Source organism: Jaculus jaculus, chromosome 12, assembly GCF_020740685.1.
Source record: "Jaculus jaculus isolate mJacJac1 chromosome 12, mJacJac1.mat.Y.cur, whole genome shotgun sequence".
Lineage (NCBI taxonomy): Eukaryota > Metazoa > Chordata > Mammalia > Rodentia > Dipodidae > Jaculus > Jaculus jaculus.
In genome coordinates, this window is record NC_059113.1 from 31,257,065 (window position 1) to 31,278,074 (window position 21,010).

Below are 21,010 nucleotides of genomic sequence, written 5' to 3' on the forward strand. Positions count from 1 at the left end.
TGATCCCAGGGCATCTCCGAGGCGCGTGGTGAGAGAGGTTGTGCCCTAAGCCAGAGACTTAAACCCAGACAAAGAAGAGAGGGACCTAGGGACTGAACCACAACGCAAGGGTGGCCTGCCTGAGCTAAGGGGCGTCCGTATGGAGCCCAAGGCAGGTGGCAGACTCTCTTCGCAGCAGCCCCCGCCCCCGGGGGGTGGCAAGTAATTGGCGAGGGAAGTTCTTAGTGCAGCTGGCGGGCCCTGGCCATCTCTTTCCACGCAACAACCCGTTCATTCATCCATTCTCCATCCACCCAGGGTTTCATTCATTCACGTTTCCATCCTGATTTTCTGAACCATGCATTACACGGGTATGCCAGACCTCCCTCCTCTACTGTGCAGAGGTCATTCTGTCTCTGATGCCCACCGACACTTCCTTCCCAGGTCTCTCTGCTCCTGTGGGGGAGCCACTCCATGACCTGTACACTTAGGGTTTAGCGATGGCCTACCCTTCCATCTACTAAAACCAACCCACCCTTCCCTACTGCAGTCTCCATACAGCCTATAACTCACCCCACTCTGCCCACGACGACGATGGGCCAGGTAGGCCTTCCACCTGGCCCTGCCTGCAGCCCTGGTGGGGCCCAGAAAGAGGTGCATGGCACCACTGTTGGACCTCCTAGTGCTTGGCTAGGGCACTGAGGCTACCAGAACCCAGTGGCCTGAAAGTCACTCCTAAGCTGACATTGGCATGGGAAATACGAGACTTAAAAAACAGATTCCCAGATAAAGGGGATGCTTGGAGTATTCCCTTTACTGGGAATCAGCATTTACAACTAGATAGTCACACCCCTTCTGGAGGGCAAGCACTAGCCTGCTTCCAGTGGCTGATGGTACCTCATCTAGTTGGGTCCCCATAACTTTCCCAACATCATGGCCCATCCTCTTATGTTTACAAGTGTCCCTTGTTATCTGTTGAATACACTTGGCACACTCACTGCTTCCAGGAATACTCTTCCCCACCTCTGAGTAGCATGTAATTTTCCCATTTATGTGTTTTATAAGTTGTTTTCCTGTTTGCTTCTTGGTGTGTCCTCCATAGCTTTGTTGGTCCCTGGTACATAGTCAGTGAGCATTTGGTAAATAAGTGAATGACAGACCCTCAGCTGGGCATGGGGCTCATGCCTGTAATCCCAGCACTCAGGAGGCTGAGGGAGGAGATCACCATAAATTTGAGATCCGCCTGGGATACAGTAAGACCTTGCCTCAAAAAAAAAAAAATTAAAAAATAGTGGACTTGTGGTTAAGGCAAAGCCAAAGGACCTAGGTTCGATTTCCCAGGACCCACATAGGCCAACTTTACAAGGTGGCAGCAGCTGGAGGCCCTGACATGCCCATTCTATCTGCGTCTGTCTCTGTCAAATAAAAAAAATAAAAATATTAAAACAACAACAACAGGGACTAGAGGGATGGCTTAGTGGTTAAGGCATTTGCCTGCAAAGCCAAAGGACCCAGGTTCGGTTCCCCAGGTCCCACATTAGCCAGATGCACAAGGGGGGGGACACACGTGTCTGGAGTTCCTTTGCAGTAGCTGGAGGCCCTGGTGTGCCCCTTTTCTCTCCCTGTCTCCCTCTTTCTCTGTCAAATAAATAAACAAAAATAAAATAATTTTTCAAAAATTAAAAAAAAACAGGGCTGGATGGAGAGATGGCTCAGCAGTTAAGGCACATGCCTACAATGTCTAAAGACCAGAGTATTCCTCAGTACAAGTAAAACCAGATATACAAAGTGGTGCATGCATCTGGAGTTTGACGGCAGTGGCTGGAGACCCTGGTGTGCTCATTTTCTGTTTCTTTTCTCTCTCTCTGCTTGCTAATAAATAAATAAAAATATTTTTAAAAAATGTTTTTAAAAAAGCCCTCCCTCCATCTGTGAGCCTGACTCAGCTCTGGGAGAAAAGTGAAGTAGGGTGGGAGGTTGGAGAACTTTGACTCACCCAGCTACTCGGGTACCTTCAGCAATCCTGAGGAGATGGCCTCGGACTTTAAAGGGGTGGGTGGTGGGAGGTCACTTATCTGTGAGGAGAGCAGAGCCTTCCTTTGTTTGGCTCCCTAAAGCTCCTGACTAGAAAGGTCACGACAGGCTGGATTCACCTCTTTCTAGCGCAGTGGCTGGCACTCAGTAGTCACAGCTCAACGTGTGTCTGTCAAGACTCGGGCCTCTAGCTTGTTCTCTCAGACCCTGCTGTAAGGGTTCTGTGGGACGGTGGACAGCACCAGGCCCACAGCACAGATGACCTGCGCCGAGGGACGGCCAGCAGCGGGGCTGCCCAGCAGACAGTGTTCCTGGGCCTCCAGCATTGGACTCTACCTCCCGCCAGGTAAGTCCTGCCTGGGGACAGAACAGACTTTGCCCTTGTTAGTCAGGGGACAGTTCTGTGGATGCGTCCCTCTAGGGATGGGTGTACTTCAAGGGCCAGCAGGTCAGCCTCATGATTGTGGCTATCTGAATAGCTGCTTTCATGCCAGTATGAGGGAGCCTACAGAGTGGGCGGGGCGGGGGGCTGTCTAGAGACAGGGAAATGAAGGTCAAGAGGCAGCAAAGGACAAGGCTCACTGACGGGCCATCAGGGGTAGGCTTAGTGGCCACTTAAGACAAAACAGGGGGTAGGTGAGAAGAGTGTAGACCCACAGAACCAGGCCAAGTGAGTGAGTGTGAGATTCAGGAGTCAAGTTCAAACAGCCATGGGCTAAAAAGCTTCGAGCTAAAAGTCTTCAAGCCTGAGATCAGAGGTGGGCTAGGTGGTTTTTTGTTGTTGTTTTGTTTCGGGGGGCAGGGGAGGTGGCAGGTCTTAATGTCTTCTACCCATTACTGGAGTGGGGGCTGTAATTTCCAGGAATAATTTCAAATCCCCAAACGTTATCCTCCTCATCCATCACCCTCCTCCCACTTCAGAGATTGGGTTACTGGGGGGGTGGTCTTCATCATGGACACACCCACGGTCCCAGAACTTTTCCCAAGTGGGAAAAGTGTTCCTTGCTGGTTTGGCAGAGAGGTACTGAGCATCGCTCACGTTCGCTGCTGTCTGTGCTGAGGATGGAGGACGAGGAACAAGCCCAAGACTCCATTTTCCTCCCGAGGCAGGCGAGAAACAGAATGAAGGGAGTGATGTGCGGTCAATGCGACGGGTTCTGAGAAACGCATCCGGCAACTTCACGGTGTGAGCATCGGCAGTGTGCTGCACAGACTAAGAGGGAACTACACATGACACAAGGCGACAATCTTAGGAATTCTTTGTGGTTCGTGTGGTCACTGACAGAAACACGTGGTGTAGGACTACAGTGTGCGAGCGGGGGAGATGCGCTATGGGAAAACAACCCACCAGGGTGGGGGGCTAGACCATGGAGCCCGGGCTCCATATTTGGAAGGTAAAGTGGTAAAACGTGGAGGTATCTGGAGGCGAGGCTGCGGTTGAGTGTGGCCGTGACAAAGGCGCACGGGGCAACATCCACAACGGGCGTCACAGGAGCACCTTCTTTTCCAGTGAGAGAGAAGGGTGTCCTCTGCAGTGTTTCAAGCGCAGAAGGGATATAATCTTCCCCCAAGTCTTTATCATAACCTTTGACTTCCGTGAAGAAACTGAATGCGAAGCAAGGGCAGGGAGGCCAGCCAGATGACCGACCCTTCACTGGGCCAAGTGGGAAGGGGTCCGGACCGATCCTGGATTCATTCTTAAAGACATTCTTAATGCGACAGGGTCGCTGTGACCTGCCGTCCATGTATGTGGTGGGTCTGACAGCTGGGTACACAACCTGGGTAGAAGCAAACTCCTGACAAGGGAATGCCTTCTGTCTTTGGCTTTAATGCTTCCCCCAACTTGCTGATGACCTTTGTGGCATCTGGTAACTCCATTGAGACTCCCTTTTCAGTGGCTGCCCTGGAGCTGGGGCCTGCCTAGGCCCAACCACCTTCCCACATCCAAGCCTCAGTATAGCCATTTTATGACCATACAAATCTAGGTCAGCTTCCAGGCTGCCCTCCCCATGGATCTGGCGTGTCCCCACACCAACCAGACTAATCTACTGCCACAGCTCTACTTTGCATATGACTGTGAGGTGCCTAGCGTGCCAGGTGTAGTTACCAAGCCGGGGAGACAGTAAGTGAGCCAGACATCTCTGCCCGCATGGAGCTGACGTGGGCACGCACTGTCAGCCCGGGGCCGTTCTGTGTCTATCTGAACTCTCTGCTGCCTGGCACTCCCTGGGGAGCAGAACACCAAGAACATGTTTCTCTGAAAGCAAAGAACTTGGTAAGCAAGTGCTTTAACTGCTGAACCATCTCTTCAGCCCGCAAAGAACTTTGTATCTCAGCTGGTGGTAGGGGCCATTGGGAGTATAAGCATCCCAGTTCCTGAGGTTTGAGAAACCTTTAAAAAAATATTTTTGTTATTTTTACTTATTTATTTGAGAAAGGCGGGGAAAAAGAGAAAGACGCGGATAGAGAGAGAATGGGTGCTCCAGATGCTTGCGCCACCTTGTGCATCTGGCTAATGTGGGTCCTGGGGAGTTGAACCTGGGTCTTTTGGCTTTACATGCAAATGCTTTACCGCTAAGCGATCTCTCCAGTTTGGAAAATATTTTAAAAATATTTTTTAAAAGTCCATGGAGTCCCCACTTCCTCTTTCTCCCCAAATCCCACAGGCTGGCAGCGCAGGTCGGATGATGGGCTGAGGGGGCCCAGGGTGCTGGCCAGAGCTTGGGAGAAGGGCTTCACAGGTGTCCACTGCTACCACCTGCGGGCAGGAGGCACATCTCCAACTTGCCCCGAGCGTCTGAGAGGTCTCTGATCTGTTCTGTGTCCCTGCCCTTCGTCAGTTTTTCTCACTAGCTTGTGTGAGGACACTACTGGTAGCCACTCAACGCCAGGCTTGCAGAGGACACAGGCTACGTTGAGGCCCCTCACCCACTGGGAGGCCTTCACTGCAGCTGGGTCTCACCCACCCATGGGCCTGTGGCCTCACCCGCGGGGGTCCATGGCCTCACTCACTTATGAATCTAGCATCCTTTCCTTCTGGCATCTGGCGGAGCAAACTAAAAGCTTCTGGGGTGGGGGCATTTGGACAGTTTGGGTGCAGGTGGGGCTCGGAGGTGAAAGAGGCTGGCTGGTAGAGATGGGGAAAATACAGGAGGGCTGGAAACCTAGAAAGGAAAACAGACAGTGGGTGAGGAAGGGAGAAGAATGAGATCCAACACTGAGGAGAGCAGGGGAATAGAGGGGTGACGGGCTATGGCACGGGCACCAGCACAGAGGCACCAATGGGCTGGCAGGGGCTCTTCTGTCTCACCTGGGCAGTGGGCCCCACCTGCGATGTCTGAACTGCCTAGGTCTAGAGGCACCCAGGGTCCCGGGTGAGATACAGGCTAACGTGACCTGGCAAGGGACTCTGTCGCACCACAGAACAGCCTGGCCACATACCTGCTCAGCATGCCATGGGATTCATGGCTGCCTTCTAGCCTCTGCTCCTTGTGCCAGAGCTTGAAAAACCACCTCTCAGCCAGGGATCTTCCTTGGGGCTGAGGACAGCAGCAGCCACGCTGAGCCTTCACTCCAGTTCCACAGTAACCTCTCCCCTGCCTGACCTGTGCTGACTGACACAGGTGGACTCCTGCCCCTATCCACCATGCTTAGCCACAGGCTGACCTCTGACCCAGGCACATCTTGAACCCTGATACTGATGGGTTCCATGGCCATCACCCCAAGGACACAAAGAATGGGCCCACCCTATTCCTGCAAGACCCCGTTAACCCTGAGCATGTCCCACACTTGAGGCCACACGGCTGTGGTGACCAAGGGTGGCTGAGGCCTCTGACACTTTCCCAGGACAGTCCTCCAGCCCTGCCGAGCCCGGAGTACAGCCAGATGGCACAGGTCGTCAGACTGAACACGAAACCCACCCCGTCAGTCAGACCTCCATGCAAACGGATGCTCAGAAACCCAGACACAATGCTCGGAGAGATGACACACGTGTCCCGTGCACAGCCAGGTTAAGCGCATGGGTACACACTCGGACTGGGCTGCTGTGACAGCTGCCCCTCGCTTGGACGTAGTCCTTCAGCCTCAAGTGCCCAACAATGATGACCCCTTTCCGCTCTCCTTGAAGAGCACGCTCAGGACTCTGAGGAAAGCACTGAGCCTGCTGGCTGTGCCTCTGTGGAGCTAAGGACGGACACAACCACCGTCAGGAGGTGGGGCAGATGGGTTGCAGCCAGGGAGAAGGCAGAGCAGTTCTCCCCACAAGCTCATCTCAGGGATACAGGTATGGGTCTGGCGCCACATCATACACCACTGAGTGACAGACAGATGCCTTCGAGGTTGCACACAGTGAGGACAAGCAGCCTGCTGTGTAAGGGTTCAGTGACAGGTATCAGACACTGATACAGAGATGTGTACGCAGATTATGCATGCGTCTGCCTAGATGTGACATGTTCCTTTTTTTTTTTTTTAAAAAAAAAAGAGGGGCTGAGGAAGATGGTTTGCAGCTTAAGCATGAGGGCCTGAAACCACCTGAGTTTGACTCCCCAGAACCCATGTTAAAAAACTAGGTGTGGGGGCTGGAGAGATGACTTAGTGGTTAAGGTACTTGCCTGTGAAACCTAAGGACACAGGTTTGATTCCCCAGAACCCACTTAAGCCAGATACACCTGGTGATGCACACACCTGGAGTTTGTCTGCAGCCTTGGCATGCACATTTTCTCCCCCTTTCTCATAAGTAAGTAAGTAAATAAAGTAGGGTGTGGTCACACACTATCTGTAACCCCAGTCCTCAGGGGGAGGAACCAGAGAATCACTGGGGCTCGCTAACCAAAAGTAGCAGGTCCAGGCTGAGGAAGAGACCCCATTTCAAGGAGCTATGCAAATAAGCAACAGAAGAGCACCTGAGGTTCTCTGGCCTCCACATGCAAGTGCATAGCTTGTGCACATGTGCACACACGTTTGCATATATCACACATACTCTGTGCACACACACATACACACACAAAGCTGGGTGTGGTGGTTTACTCCTCTAATCCTAGCACTTGGGAGTCCAGTCAAGAGGATTGCTACAAGTTCACGGCCAGCCTAGGCTATAAAGCAAGACCTTATCTCAGAAGCCCCTTTCCCCAAATACAAAACAGATGTGCATAGTAAAGACATGCAGCCTCCTTTAATGTAAGGGTGCACACACAGGTATCAGTCTCCTGCCTTCACATAGCTTTTGTTCCCTGACCTCAGACCACCCCAAGGATGGAAGACCCTAGGCTTATGGCACCTCTGGACAGCTCAGACACATCTTAAGTGGTCCTCGAGGCTCCCCTGAGATTGCACAGTGAATTCCAGGTCAGCCTGGACTACAGTGAAACCCTACCTCGAAGAAAAAAAAAACTTCACCCGAGGAGCTGGGCATGGTGATACACACCTTTTAATCTCAGCACTTGGGAGGCACAGGTAGAAGGATCACTGTGAGTTTAAGGGCAGCCTGAGACCACAGAGTGTGTGAGACCCTACTCTGAAAAAAAAATACCCATTCACCCTAAGGATGGACAAGATAGTAAAGTCTGTAATGTCTGCTCCTGGGACCTCAGAGGCAGGTGGATTTGATTCAAACAAAAAACTTCCAAAACCCAACCAAAACACCTGACCCTTGGCTTAGTAGGCCTTGGGTCCTGGGTTTGATTCATATTTTTCTGGTGAATTTGCTGAGGGGAGACTTTCTGACCAGCCAAACTGTTCGCAAGAGCTGCCTGCAGGATGTGCATTGAGCTCCAGAGATGCAGCTTCACAAGTCACCATCTACACTGGGGTGGGCTGTTCAGTCATGCAGCTGCCTGTGAGCCATATATTGTTCCTGTAAGTAACCCCAATAACTCACTGGTTCACCAAAACCAGAAAAAAAGAAGCCAGGTGTGGTGGTGCACAACTTTAATCCCAGCACTTGGGAGGCAGAGGTAGGAGGATTGTCATGAGTTCGAGGCCAACTTGAGACTACCTAGGGAATTCCAAGTCAGCTTGGGCTAGAGTGGGACCCTACCTTAAAAAATTAAAAAAAGGGGGGGGCTGGAGAGATGGCTTAGCGGTTAAGCACTTGCCTATGAAGTCTAAGGACCCTGGTTGGAGGCTCGATTGATTCCCTAGGACCACGTTAGCCAGATGCACAAGGGGGCGCACGCGTCTGGAGTTTGTTTGCAGTGGCTGGAAGCCCTGGCGCACCCATTCTCTCCCCCTCTCTCTTTGTATCTGTCACTCTCAAATAAATAAATAAAATAAAAATAATTTTTAAAAAAGAGAGAGAATTTTCTCTTGGAGGATGGGGTGAGAGAGTCTCTCACAGTCAGCTGTGTGCAAGTCTACCATGCAAATATGCAAAGAAGAGAAACACAGCAAGAATGACCATTGTCCCAGTGTTTTCTGCCTGGCTTGACTTTCTCCCTGAATCACTTAGAGGTGCACTGATGACTGTACCAAACGAAGGGTGGCATGCAGAGCAGGGTGCTCACTCTGCCAGACATCCCGCATGTGACCTTCACAGCAAGCCTTTGAGGCATGTGTCACAGCCCGCTGGAGAGCTGTGGAAACTGAGACTCCGAGAGACACGAGTCACGTGACTGGGGGCTTGTCTCCAACTGTGGGAAGAGGGAAGGCTCTCGCCACTCCCACCCTCGACCAATAAGGGTCCACCTCTGGCTGTGTACACAAGTCCTGGCTCTGCCCACCTAACTGTGTGCCTCCACACAGCTCCACACCTCTGGCCCCCGCCTTCTAGAGCCCAGAAGACTGATGTGTCTTCTGCTCATCACACGAGTCCTGTAGGAGGGACAGAGGGCACAGTCCCCACCATGAGGTCCAGGAGGAAGAAAAGGACACTGCTGTGTCACTGCCTAAGTGCTGAAGCGAGATCAGTCACCATGGGATTTGCTATGCCATGAGCCCGCCCCCCCCCCCACCACCAATAAATGTCACCTATGATGGCTCTCATTTCTTGGTCTGTGGGGAGACTTGAGTCTTTACTCTCTGGGATATCCGATTCCAGGTTCATGGCAATGGTCTGAACACTGAATCTGGGAATCCTACTTGATTGTGCTGCTAGGCCAAAAGCCACCATATTCTGTCTCCCATGCTTAGTGACCACCAAATACATGCCCTGGGTTATAGTGCTCCATTTCTTCTGAGCTCCCACTAGTTATGTGAAGGGCCCCTTGCTTGGGCCTAGAAACTGGGGTTCAGAGGGGAGCTGAGGAAGGTGGCAGCCGGGCAGGATTCCACCTCCATATAAGGAAGAGCCAGCTCACAAGGCAGAGCTGCCCAGAAATGGAAGGTACAAGTGGCAACACGGTGGAGACTGGTTCGCAGAAGGCAAGTGCACGGAAGGGAGCAGCAGCTGCGGTGCTGCGGGGAGGACCCTGACCTCACCACGGCTTCGTGGGCAGGAATTCATTCTGGAAAGCCAGAGCCGGGCAAGTCGGGATCTATGGCCTCCTGCTTCTGGCAGTGGTATATTTTTCTTTTTCAAATTTTCATTAAAAACTTTCATGATTATAAAAAAAGATCCCATGGTAATACCCTCCCTCCCCCCACTTTCTCCTTTCAAACTCCACTCTCCATCATATCCCCTCCCCATCTCAGTCAGTCTCTCTTTAATTTTGATGTCATCATCTTTTCCTCCTCTTATGATGGTCTTGTGCAGGTAGTGTCAGGCACTGTGAGGTCATGGATATCCAGGCCATTTTGTGTCTGGAGGGAGCACGTTGTAAGGAGTCCTACCCTTCCTTTGGCTCTTACATTCTTTCCGCCACCTCTTCCGCATTAAAACCCTGAGCTTTGGAAGGTGTGATAGAGATATTGCAGTACTGAGAATTCCGGTCACTTCTTTCCAGCATCATGATGCCTTCTGAGTCATCCCAAGGTCACTGGCAGTGGTATATTTTTAATGTACTCTTCTCAATTCCCCCTTTCAGCTAGCGTAACGTACAGCCGCTATTTCCATATTGTCTTCAAGGCCTTTTGATCAATATCGTACTTGACATTTGAAAACCATGGATTATTTTTAAATTATTTTATTTTTACTTATTTATTAGACAGAGAAAGAGGGAGAGATAGAGAGAGGAGGGAGGGAGAGACCAGGGCCTCTAGCCACTGAAAATGAATTCCAGATGCATGTGCCACCATGTGCATTTGGCTTACGTGGGATCTGGAGAATCGAACCTTGGACCTTAGGCTTCACAGGCAAGCACCTTAACTGCTAAGCCATCTCTCTGGCTTGGATTTTTTTTTTTTTTTTTTGAAACAGATTCTTATATAGCCTAGGCTGGCCTCAAACTTGATCCTCCTGCCTTAGCCTCTTGTGAGTTGAGATTATAAGTGTGTGCCATCATACCTGGCTCCAAACAGGGATTTATTTATTTATTTATTATTGTTTTTTGAGGTAGGGTCTCACTCTCTAACCCAGGTCGACCTGGAATTCACTCTGTAGTCTCGGCGGGGGGTGGGGTGGGGGGGCTCAACCACACAGCGATGCTCTTGCCTCTACCTCACAAATACTGGGATTAAAGGTGTGCACCACCATGCCCAGATTTTTTTTTTTAACCAGTTGACTCAACCTTCATGACACCTCATGCACTATTCATTCACCACCACGGCTTGGCCAGACAAGTGCAGTGGCTGCCTCCCCGCCCTCCTGGCCCCTTCAGCCTTTACAGTAGTACCCGGAGCCTGCTGAACAGCAGCCAGAGGTCAGATCATGTTCCTCCCTTACTCAGAACTTTCACACGGTTCCCATCTCCAACCATACCTCACACACCCCCGATACAGCGTGCCCTGTGTGTGGTAGTGCCAGGAGCTGGGGAGGTTAGGATGTGGAACTTTATCCTCTCTTTGTGCTCACCGTCAGATAGATATGAGCCATGCGCACAAGGCAAAAACACTAAATTTAGAATGACATTCCAAGTCCAGTGGCCACCCCTCCTCCCGCTCCACGCTGCCTCCCTTCTTCCCAGCCCCACGAGTTGCCTTGTGGACACACACACACACACGTGAAGTCCACCACAGAGCCTTCGCTAGTTCCTCTTCTCCTGGACATCTGCCTCGCATCCCAACTCCTCTGCTCGGCTCTGTCCGGGCCGGCTTGCTTGCTTGCTTTTGCTTCGTGACACTCACCATCTGACATTATCTGTAGTCTGCTGCCTTCTCCCCTGCCAAAATGGCAGCCTTGGGGCAAGCTACTGACTCACTGATGTCCTAGCACAGCATTGCAGACCTGTAGCTGGGCAGTTTCCAATAAAATACGCAACCTGAAAGAAGCCAGTGGAAAACCCAAGTGTCCCACAGGGCAGACATGAGACTGGCAAAAGACGTATGCATTCCAGGCACAACATGCATTCTGTTGGTTGAGTCCACATCCTTTTTATTTTTGGTTTTCGAGTAGGGTCTCACTCTAGCCCAGGCTGACCTGGAATGCACTATCTCATCTCAGGGTGGCTTCGAACTTATGGCAACCCTCCTATCTCTGCCTCCCAAGTGCTGGGATTAAAGGCGTGTGCCACCACACCCAGCTGAGTCCACATTTTTGAGTAGGTGAGATCACACAAAATCCAAATTTCCAGCTTCTGTAGAAAATAAAAGGATCTGGTCACGTGGGGTTGCACCTGTCTGACCACCATCAGCAGGCCACAAGAGGCTGGCCTAGGAGACCCCCCAAAACTCAGGGTCCTGCCAGAGAACTAAAGCCTCACTTACTACTACTACGGTTTGATATGGCCAAGTGACCCCAAATTACCAGTCCAAGGTCTAAGCTGCCCTCCAACTGCTGTGACCCTCTGTGGCAGTCTGAATGTAGAGTGTCCCTCACAGCCTCATGTGTCTGTGATCAGTTGACAGCTGGTGGAGCCTTGCTGGAAAATATGCTGTGTCACGGGGGGCAGCGGGGGAGGGGAGGTGACCCTTGAGGTTTATCAGTCCAGGCCCAGTGGGTGTTCAGAGTGTGCTCGCTCTTAATGCCGCCTGCTGATGTGGCACCCAGCTGTCTGCACATGCCAGGCTTGCCCTGCCACAAAGAAGCTTCCCTTGGAAACTGTAAGCTGGGAATAAACCCTTTCCTTCCATGAGCTGCTTCTAGTCAGGTGTATCAGCCTCTGCCACCCATGTGGTTCAAGGGTCTCCCCTTGCCTCCTCCACCCCTCCACCAGTACACGTGTGCCTATGTGCACAGCCCCATGGGGCTGGGGGCTGGGAGCACACGGAACGAGCCCTCCCTCCACTCTGGCCCCTGCACAGCAGGGCTCAGCTGCATGTTAATGAGCACCTGCCCCAAGAGTCTGATTTGGGTCACACTGGATACCACCAGGTGCTTGTTAAGTCACCTACTGTGTGCCATGCCAGGGGATGTGTGGCAGCAGAGAACCGGGTGTGGCTGGAGCCCAGGTGAGCCGCTGCAGCCGGGTCTATGCAAGCAGTTCATAACCACATGCTCAGTGCCAGGAGGGCGGGCTCCCAGGGCCTCTGGTTCCCCTTCGGTATAGGGCACCCCCCCTCCCCAATCCCTGGGCCTCTCAGGCCTCTCTTCAGCCCCGCCTTCCCTGGAAAGGCTTTCTGGTTCTGAGCCCTGTCTTCCCACTGCATTCCTGAGAGCCGTTCTCCAAACAAACCTGCGAGGGAGAGGAGAGAGCCAGGAAGGGGAGGCTGGGAAGGAACAGGACCCCTTCTCCCTCCCACTCACTTCCCTCAGCACCCCTCCCGTGCGTACAAGGGCTCCCTCGGAAACCTTCAGAGCAGGAGGCTGGCTACTCTGGGGGGGGGTGAGAACTTGACGTGTAGCCTAGACCTTTGACTTCTCTGGGTCTCTGGAGAAAATGATCACAAAGGGCCATGCCTATAGGATGCACAGGTTTGCAACGGGGCTCCATCTGTCTTGATGAGGCTGGTGTGCCCACTGCCTTGTCTCAGTTTCCTCACCGCTACAGTGAGACAGCAAGTTCGGGATAGGCCCAGGAGGCACATCAGCCAAGTGCCCACAGGCAGCACAGCTGATCAATAGGCCAAGGCACAGGCAGGGCCGCTTGTGCCTGCCACCACAGCCACCAGCTCCTCCCACCGCTGAGCAAGGTGTGTCCCCACCCCCCCTCCAGTGGCAGCTGTCTCTAGCTCACAGGAGGATGAGGGTCTGCACAGACTCTAGCCCTGGGGCTGAGAAGGGGCATTACCAAGAAAGAAATGGAATGACCGGACGTGGTGGCGCACGCCTTTAATCCCAGCACTTGGGAGGCAGAGGTAGGTAGGAGGATGGCCGTGAGTTCGAGGCCATCCTGAGACCACACAGTGAATTCCAGGTCAGCCTAGGCTAGAGCGAGACCCTACCACGAAAAACCAAAGGGAAAAAGAAGAAAAAAGCTGCAGTGGCTTACAGCAGCAGCTTGAGCCATGAGAAGCAGGCAGGCGGTGTCAGCGCTGGCCAGGCGCCCTTAAGCCTCAGTTTGATCTGTGGGTCAGCATGAGCATGGGTCCAGCTTTCTCCCTGGGCTATTTCTCAGTGACAACCACTCACTGTATGTCACGGCACATGCAAATGCAGCCTGGGACATAAATCCATATATATTCGTGTGTCAGAGCCCTGACTCGAGTGTGGAATGTGGCTGCGGTTCAGCTGGGGGAGGGAGAGAGGAGGGGAAGGAGAGAACGAATGAATGAACGTGTGAAGGATCTTGCAGTGGTGTCAGAGGGAGAGCTGTGGATGTCCATGAACTGACCACAAGGGGCAGGTGTGTGGACGTGTCCAGTGGCCATGAATGAGTGTGTGGGTATCTCTGCACTGCTAAGTGGGCCAGCGTCCAGTTCTGCTAGAACAGGTCTCCCAGCTACCCACTTCAGAGCCTGCTCATTCTCTCGGTCCCAGTGGAAGCAGGTTCCTAGGAGCTGAGTCAAAGGCCAAACAGCCTCTTAAGGCTCCAGGCCCTCTCCTAGGCAAACACACTAACATAAAACATCAGACTTAGTTGGGGACTGGTGGACCCTGGGAGGGAGACCCGGGGACTGGAAAGTTGTGGGGAGGGGCAGGCACCCAGACTATACAGAAGCAATGGCTACTCAGCTGGGACCAGAACCTCCCATGGTGGGCCTGTGAGGACGGCTGTGGGGACACGGTCAGTTTTTAAGCCCCCGTGAGCCAGATTTACCAAGCTGGGAGGCCAGAGGCAGGTAGGCATGACTGGTGAGGTGATGAGAAGGAATTAGGGGCAGGAAGGGGCGCTTGTGAATGTGAAAGAGAGACAAAGGAGGCCTTGACTGTCTCCCCACCACATGGCAGACAGCTTGGGCGCATGCTCAAGCCTCTGCTACCTGGTAGTCCTCACGGTGCTTAGAGGGAAAGCTGGAGACATCATGTGGGCCAGTTCATCTCTTACTCCCCTGTCACCTGCTACCTTCTTAATGAGGCCTTCCTCGACTCCCCCAGTTTCAACTCCACTCCTGCACCCCTCTCAGCTCTGCTCGGGTTTCCTTCATTCTCTCTCTGCCCTCCTGATATGCTCCATACTGCACTCGATTGGTATGCTCACCATCTACCTCAGGCCTTCCAGAAAAGAGGCCCCGCCAGGCCTCTACTTGTCTACTTGCTCCTCCGTGGGCACCTGGAGCCTATGCAGCTCGCACAGGGCTCCATAAGCATGCAGAGAGTGTGTCACGCTCCCGCCACCTGAGACAGGAAAGCCTCATTCTGAGGTGGCCTTTGAAGTCTTCCCAGAGCTTCCACGCTTCTGAGATAGTGGAGGGGAACAGGAGAGCAGGTGCCCTGCCTCCCTGCATAAGGCGCCCCCCAAAAAACAAGGTTTTGCTGATGGGTACTAGCCAGACCTCACTGACCCCATACCCTGGATGTCTCCCTGGGCACTGCTCAGAACCCCTGGCTCCTTCCTCAGCTTTGCACTGCTCTGCCACTGAGCCCGTGGGGCACTTCCCTCTATACTTGGCCAGCCCTTACCCGCTGGCTGGCCTTGGCTCAGCCTTCTCCCTTGTCTTCTGCTGCAGCATACCAACCCAGGGCACTGGTACCCCACAACCGACATAGCTGGCTGTGCCTCCTACCACACAGAAGCCTTTTCTCAGCATACTTCCTGCCCGGCAGCCACCTTGACAGAGAAGGAATTCCACCTAGCTCTGGCCTATTAGGAGTTATATGCCTCTGTGGCAAGCACAGTCCTACCGGAGACCAAGACAGGTGAGACTCTGGAGTCCTTTGTCACCAGCTCTTAGAACCCCTCCCAAAGCACCAACAGTCACATGAGCAGATTCCCATGCCGGGGGTTAGGGCAGAGGGCTTGAGGAAGGAGGCTCATTGACGCTCCGGGGAACATAAGGCTCAGACCCGACTCAGGCTGTTCCTGTTTCCTACACAGAACAGCTAACGGGGACAGTGCAGGGACTTACCAAGGTTAGACCGAAAGGCCAAGACGGGAACTCGCCTCTGTGTGAGTCCAGGCCTTTACACACCCCATTGGCAATCCAGCCCCGCCTTCAGTGGCCACGCTGTCCCCAGGCGGAAGGCTACACTGAAAGCTTCTGGGGGGAGGCGGAGCACCTGCTCTCCTGTTCCCTTCCACTATCTCAGAAAGAAAAGCATTGAGGCTGTCATGGAGGACTTCAAAGGCCACCTCAGAATGAGGCTTGCCTGTTTCAAGTGGCAGGAGTGTGACACAGTCTTTGGATGGCTCGTGGAGCCCTGTGCGGGCTGCACAGGCTCCAGGTGCCCACGGAGGAACAAGCAGACCCCGCGCCCTGGCCTGGTGGAGCTTCTGACCTGGGAGGCGTCGGGCAGATGGTGGGCGTACCAATCGAGTACAGTATGGAGCAAATCAGAAGGGCAGAGGACCAGGGGAGGAAGGAAACCCGAGCAGAGAGGGCGTCACAAGTGGGGCTAAAACTGGGGAGTCGGGGAAGGCCTCATTAAGAAAGTAGCAGGCGGAGCACACCTTTAATCCCAGCACTCAGGAGGCAGAGGTAGGAGGATCGCCATGAGTTTGAGGCCACCCTGAGACTACATAGTGAATTCCAGGTCAGCTTGGGCTACAGTGAGACCCTAACTCGTTTAAAAAAAAAAAAAAGAAAGAAAAGAAAAGAAGAGAAAAGAAAGAAAGAAAGGCAGGCAGACAGGCAAGCAAGCAGCAGATGACCTGACACTTGAGGCAGCAAAGCCATTTCGGGCTGCTCTGCCATGCTAGAATCCCTGGAAATTAAGCGGACAGCTCCAGGTTTTGTGGACAGGGAAGCCAAGGCCATAGGAAACCAAGGTGACATCACTTGATGTATGGGCTGTGGCAAAACCAGTCTGCTCACCATGACCTGTGTGTTCCCAGATGCCTTGACAGTACTAGGTGGCTTGGGGCAGCCTCAGCCCTAATGAAGAACCCCCTTAAAAGTTGAGGATCAGGGCCAGGCGTGGTGGCGCACACTTTTAATCCCAGCACTAAGAGGCAGAGGTAGGAGGTTCACGGCCACTCTGAGACTCCATAGTGAATTCCATGTCAGCCTGGGCTAGAGTGAGACCCTACCTCAACCCCTCCCAGACAAAAAAGTTGAGGATCAGAGCTGGGGAGATGGCTCAAGTGGTTTAAGGTGTTTACTTACAAAGCCTGCTGGTCTGAGTTCAATTCCCAACAATCTATGTAAAGCTGGATGCAAAGTAGTGCATGCGTGGCATATGTTTGTACATGAGTGTGTGCATGAGTGTCTGTGCGTGTGCATGCGCACACAAACACACACACACACACACACACAGTTTCTTTTTTAAAAAAATGCTGAGGGTGAAGCTGGAGAGATAGATTAGTGGTTAAGGTGCTTGCCTGTGAAGCCTAAGGACCCAGGTTCAATCCCAGTACACATGTAAGCCAGATACACATGGTGGTGCAAGTGTCTGGAGTTCATTTGCAGTGGCTAGAGTCCCTGGTGTGCCCATTCTCTCTCTCATCTCATAAGTAAATAAATAAAAGTTGAGGGTGGCCAAGCACCTGAAAGATAGGCAGGACAATGGCCCAATGACACACACAGGCAGGATCTCCGGCCCTGACCCATTCCACTATGTGCTGAGGCGTTAAGCTTTCCAGTTTAGTGGTTCTAGCGCCAGCCTTGCCAAGGTCCAAGAGACTGAGGGCAATAATTCTCCATGGTAAGGTTCTACACCCAGACTTCCATAAACAAGGCCTGAGGAGTCGCATGGGGTCTGTGGTGATGGGAGTTCTGAGGAGCACCACGGAACAAGGCCAAGTTTCAAGGTGCAGCTCTGTGACGGTGATGCCTCTGAGCCTCCGCTTCTTCGCCTGTGACATGGAGGTGCGACCGAGGCGCAGCACCTGTGCGCTGCCGGCATGCTCAGGGTGTGCTCTGCAAACACAGTGGCTCCCATGCCACGAAGCCGCACCAGCTGCTCAAGGCAGGCGCTCACATGGTCCGAGGACTTGGGAACAGTAACCGGGCCCTGGCCCAAGCACGCACAGGTGCCCCCAGTGAGGCCTGTCGCCGGCTCCATAGGCAGCCATCTTCTGCCTGGAAGCCTTGAGTTCCTTTATACAGCTACTCGACTTCTAGGGACCCTTCAAAAGCGAGGGCCTAGCCTTCAGTTTCCTTCAAAGCCCAGTCATCTAGTCCACAGCACCTGTGCTTACAAAGTGTTGCGCTAGCTGCAGGAGGGGGCGGATGTCCCACCCCCAGAGCCCTCGTCTAGCAGAATCATCCTATGATTACTGGTGCTGCACACTGTACACAGGCTTTGAAGTCGGTCCCACAGGCTTGGGTTTGAAGCCAACTCTGCCACCTGCCAGCTCTGGGCACCCTGCTTCCCTCCCCCCAATAGTCTCAGTGGCCCCATCTGGAGGAGATATTAGCAGCATGTACCTCGCAGTTGGTGACAAACCACCACAAAGGGCTTCAGGCACAAAGTAGGTGCTCAGCCTTCACGGGCCTCATGAGTATCCAGGCCAGGCCAGGCCAGGCCAGGGCCTCGGGGTGAGCCAGGAGAGACCTCCCTCTGGCTTTCCACCACCTCATTAGTCAGAGAGGACTGTCTACACGGCTGTGATGCCACCTGACACCCTGGCAGTCTGCCTATTTGCCTCCATTTTGTCTGCAAGGACATCTGGGGACAGGGAGAGGGGTGGGGGCACAGAGCTGGGGGAGGCATGCCAACTTCTGTCTGAAGGCCAGGCATGTTGGGACTCCAGCCAGCCAGAAGAGGCAAAGACAGCAAAGCTATCACTGAGCATACATCCAGCCACAGCTCCTGGCTCCCTGCACACAGTAGGCCCACAGCAAACACCTGGTGACAGTAAGGCTGACTCTGGGTATGTGTCTGGGGTGAGGTAGGAGCTTGCTTGCCATCTGAGGGGTCTAAATTTGGTCCTCTTGGTTACAGAGAACCAGTGAAGGTTGTTGGGCAGGAGAGGTATTTCTGCCCCTTTCCAGGCTCGTGCCTGCTCACCTTCAAGTGAGCACAAGCCTCTTGTGGTCCTCAGACCATCAGTCTGCGCTGCGTCCCTGCCAAGGCCTGGCTTGAGCTGCGTCTCTACTTGGCATGCCCTTCTCTCGGACTGTCTCACACTTTGTTAGGCAGAGGCAAGAAGTCTCTGGATTTTTTTCATCCCGTGCTCAAATCAGTTCTTCCAGGGCAGAGTGGAAATGTTCCTCCCTTGGGCCAGTTTCCACAGAGGGCAGAGCTAGGATCAAGCCCTTTTCTGGTCCACACAGGGAGGCCTGGGCCAGGGTCTTCCCATAGGGACTGCTTAGGCATGAGTTCTGGATAAGATGGCACAGGAGGAGGACCAGGTGGGGCAGACCAGGTGAGGGAAGAGAGGAGGAGCTGGGTGTGAGAGTAGGAGGGGAGGGAGGAGAATAAGGGAAGAAGAGGGGCCATCTTCTAGAAGCCAAAGGACCACTCCGTTTCCTTTTCCTTTCCCTCTGCAGAAAAGAGAGAAGGAGGACTGGAAAGATGGCTTAGCGGTTAAGCGCTTGCTTATGAAGCCTGAGGACCCCAGTTCGAGGCTTGACTCCCCAGGACCCACGTTAGCCAGATGCACAAGGGGGCGCACACGTCTGGAGTTCGTTTGCAGAGGCTGGAGGCCCTGGCGTGCCCATTCTCTCTCTTTTTCTATCACTCTCAAATAAATAAAAATAAACAAAAAATTTAAAAAGAGAGAGAGGAGGAAGAGAGAGGGAGTGCGGGACCCCAGGCCAGGCCCCTCCAGGGCTCACCTGAGTGGGGTTGGGCAGAGTACAAGCAGGCCCCACAGACACCACTAGATCTCAAAGCTGCCAGATCCAGATTCAGATCCGTCCCCCAGGCCCTAGGGGCCCCGGTCTGGGCAGAGGGCTCAGGGCAGCACTACAGACCCCAAGCCTAGGACATCCGGGTAGCGGGCAGGGAAAGCAGGAACCGGGCATGGGCAACACTGGCTCCATGAGCTCCAGTTTAGAGGAAGACGCTGACAAACTTCACCCTGGGCTACTCCCAGAGACAGGGACCAGACCGAAGGCTGAGGCGCATCTCGCCAGAAGAGTGGGTGGACTTTAGGGGTGAAGGAAGGAGAAGCAGCTGGGACAGCTTCTGGATGGAAGGGAGTTAAGGCCTCTGTGAGGCCACAGGACCTTCCTCAAGGGCATCTGGCACCTAGGTGCTACACTGTGTGCGCAGAGAAGGCGACACTGGATCACTGGATGGCAAGCAGCCGAAGAGCCTCAAACGCCACCAAGCCCAAACCTCGTGTGGCCCAGAGGCAGCTTCTTCCTCACACTGGCTGCACAGGCCGAGGTACTTGGTGACAGAGCCCATAGGAGGCCAGCTTGAGGCTTCTGAGGGGTCTAGACTAGACCCTGGGGCGCCCAGCCTGGCCCAGCAATAGGTCTTTGGAAGGTGACGGAGAATGGAGAAACAGGGAAACCAAAGTGCCAGGAAACACACAGGCCCCCAAGACATAGGTGCCTGCCTGCATTAACTCATACAATACTAACACTGGTGATCGACAAAAAAATGGTTCTTCAGTAAACAAAGCCCATACCAGCTGGACAGTTGGAAGCATTGAGCAGAAATGCTGTCAATTCCCTCTCCCTCTGCCCCCCAACCACCTGGGAAGCTATTTACTTTGCTCTTTTGATCCCATTTGACAGAGGTGTAAACTGAGGCTTGTGAGGGACACCTGAAGTCTCTGGGTTGGTAAAAAGCCACCGGGGGGATCGGAGTAATGGCTTAGTGGTTAAGGCGCTTGGCTGTAAAACCTAAGGACCTGGGTTCAATTTCACAGTACCTACGTAAGCCAGTTAGGGCACAAGATGGTACATGCATCTGGAGTTCGTTTGCAGTGGCTGAAGGCCCTGGCACACTTACCCTCTATCTGCCTTTTCTCTCTCTCCCTCCTTCTCTTTCTCTCAAATAACCAAATAAGTTATTATTATTATTATTATTATTTTAAAAAGCCACAGTGAAGATCTGAACTTGAGGTTGGGATCATAATCAGAAACATACTATGTGAAACAAGGCCAAGAAGGGACACCAGGATGGGTGGGGACTGACCAGGTAGGCTAGGCCTCCTCTCGCCTACTGGGTGCACTTTGTAAACAGATTTGTGGTGGTGCACACCTGTAATACCATAATCACACTCCAGAGGCTGACCCAGGAGGAGCACTGCAAGTTCAAGGCCAGCCCAGCCTACCCAGTGAGTTCCAAGCCAGCTTGGACTGCAGATTGAGGACGTCTCAAAAAACAGTAACAATGTCCACACCCTGAATCCCAGCACTTGGTAGGAAGAAGTAGAAGGACTGCTGTGAGTTTGAAGCTAGCCTGGAATTGCAGAGTGAGTTCCAGGTCAGCCTGGGCTAAAGTGAGACCCTGCCTTGAAAAAACAAAATACAAAGCAAAACAACAACAACAAAAAATAGTAACAATAGCAAACACAAAAAGCACACACTCAAAATATGTCTGTGGCTTACATGTGGCCTAAGAAGCCCCTTGTGTCAACTTAGTCTA

General features: G+C 53.1%; 1 protein-coding gene across 1 annotated transcript in view; it reads right to left on the reverse strand.

The window, feature by feature from the left end:
• Nucleotides 1–21,010, reverse strand: part of Rai1 (retinoic acid induced 1) — a 114,802-nt gene that overhangs the window by 76,667 nt on the left and 17,125 nt on the right. The gene's annotated exons all lie outside the window — the stretch shown is intronic.